Here is a 1727-nt window from a genome sequence, read left to right as displayed (position 1 = left end):
GTCCGAAATTCTTAGCTAGTAGTCGCGTTAGTTGGGCCGGCCAGGCGAGCACGCTGGGCCTTAACCCAGTAACATGACAGACAATTACTTCCCATGCGGGTGACTTAGGCCGTTGGATCTGCTACCATATCTATCGTGCGTTGCTGCTGCCCATTCGATGTTCGTTAGCAGCGAATTTGAGAGATTAGCTAGTCCAGAAAGGATTCCAGATTTTTTTTGTTTTGAGCAGTTAGATTCCAGATGATTGACCAGCTTCCCTACGCTGCTCGGGCGGGCATGCACGCGCAGCATGGCGGTGAGCGAGGTGCCCTTCTTTGTCGGGTTCCTGTCCACCGGCCCGACTGTGGCCTGCGCGATCGGCAACATCGTCCCGGCCCTCACCTTCGCCATAGCCGCCGCGCTGAGGATGGAGGCGGTGCGCTCGTCTGCCTCGGCGGCTCCATGATCATGCCATTGTACAAGGGCCCGCTCCTCAAGGTCCCGGCCTCCCCTGTCCACTGGCGCTACGCGGAGCACGCCGCCATCACCGTCGCGTAGGTGCCACCGGCCAATACTGGCCTCGCGACTCAGGGTGGACACGGTCCGGGCCGGTCCGGTCCCTAACCGAGCCGTCCTTTGGACCGGCCGTCGGTGGTTCGGACCGGACCGGACCGAGCAGGGTCACGGTCCTGTTTTCAGGGACCGGACCGACAGGGACGAAGCCCGAGCCGGACCGAGCGGCTCATTTGAACCGGCCAGAGTTCACGCCAGAGCATGCGCTGGAGCATGGCGACGCGGGGAGGGCGCTGGAGGCAGCGGGGCTCGTCATGGAGATGTCAGGCAGCTTTGGAAGTTCCAGAGGGAGATAGAGGAGCCAAGAAGATCACCAGAGCGAGCTCATCGGCGACGAATTTGGCACGACGGCCGGTGGACGGAGATGAAAAAGACGATGCCCGATGCGGCGATGCAGGACCTCCCACGTCGTGTTCGTTGGTGCATACGATAGATCCGAGTGAGGCGCATCCAGTGGACATATTTCCCGGGGCCAGCGAGTCCAGGGGCCACGCTGAGGACGGCCCCCGCGGCGGCGGACATGAACGGCGATATTTTCTTTAGCCCCCGCCATGCCTGGGCCGCCACACTCCCGCCACGACCTCGCCACGCCCCCGCCACGCCCTCGCCATGCCCCCGCCACGCCCGCGCCACGCCCCACCACGCGCCCGCCACGCTCTCGCCATGCCCCGGCCACGCTCTCGCCATGCCCTCGCCACGTTCTTCGGTCCGCTCGGTCGGCTCGGTTAAAGCCTGGACCGGACCGAAGTTTTGTCGGGCCGGATTCCTGAGCTCGGACCGGCCGATTTTTTCAGCGGGCCAGGACCGAGCCGGCCCGAGCCGAGCGAGCCACGAGCCGGACCGCGGGAACGGACCGTGTCGTCCACCCTGACTCGCGTCGCCCTCGTCATCCTCAGCGCCGCCGCTTGGGCCGCCTGGCTCGTCATGCAGGTATGCGTCTAGATCGAGCGGCACATTCAATTCATTGTCAGTACGTGATATGATGAGATTGACTACTAAATTTCTTTTGCAGAACAAGGCTCGGCGCCGTAAACCAGCACAACCATCATGTCCCTCACAGTATCGCTTGAGTGTGCGGGCGTCAGCGCCGCCGTGGACCAGAGCCTCTCCGTCTTGAACCTTGGGCTCGGCATTAGGCTCTACACCGTGTTCTATATGGTAATTACTATGCCGAT

The 1727-nt window shown here is 62.8% G+C and overlaps 1 pseudogene; it reads left to right on the top strand.

The window, feature by feature from the left end:
• Window positions 1–289: 289 nt before the first annotated feature.
• LOC119339355 overlaps window positions 290–1727 on the top strand; it is a 2049-nt pseudogene continuing 611 nt past the window's right edge.

The sequence above is a fragment of the Triticum dicoccoides genome, chromosome 7B (genome assembly GCF_002162155.2).
Source record: "Triticum dicoccoides isolate Atlit2015 ecotype Zavitan chromosome 7B, WEW_v2.0, whole genome shotgun sequence".
In the NCBI taxonomy this organism is placed as follows: Eukaryota; Viridiplantae; Streptophyta; class Magnoliopsida; order Poales; family Poaceae; genus Triticum; species Triticum dicoccoides.
The sequence above is the reverse complement of the archived record's forward strand: the minus strand, read 5'-3'. Positions and strand labels throughout refer to the sequence as shown.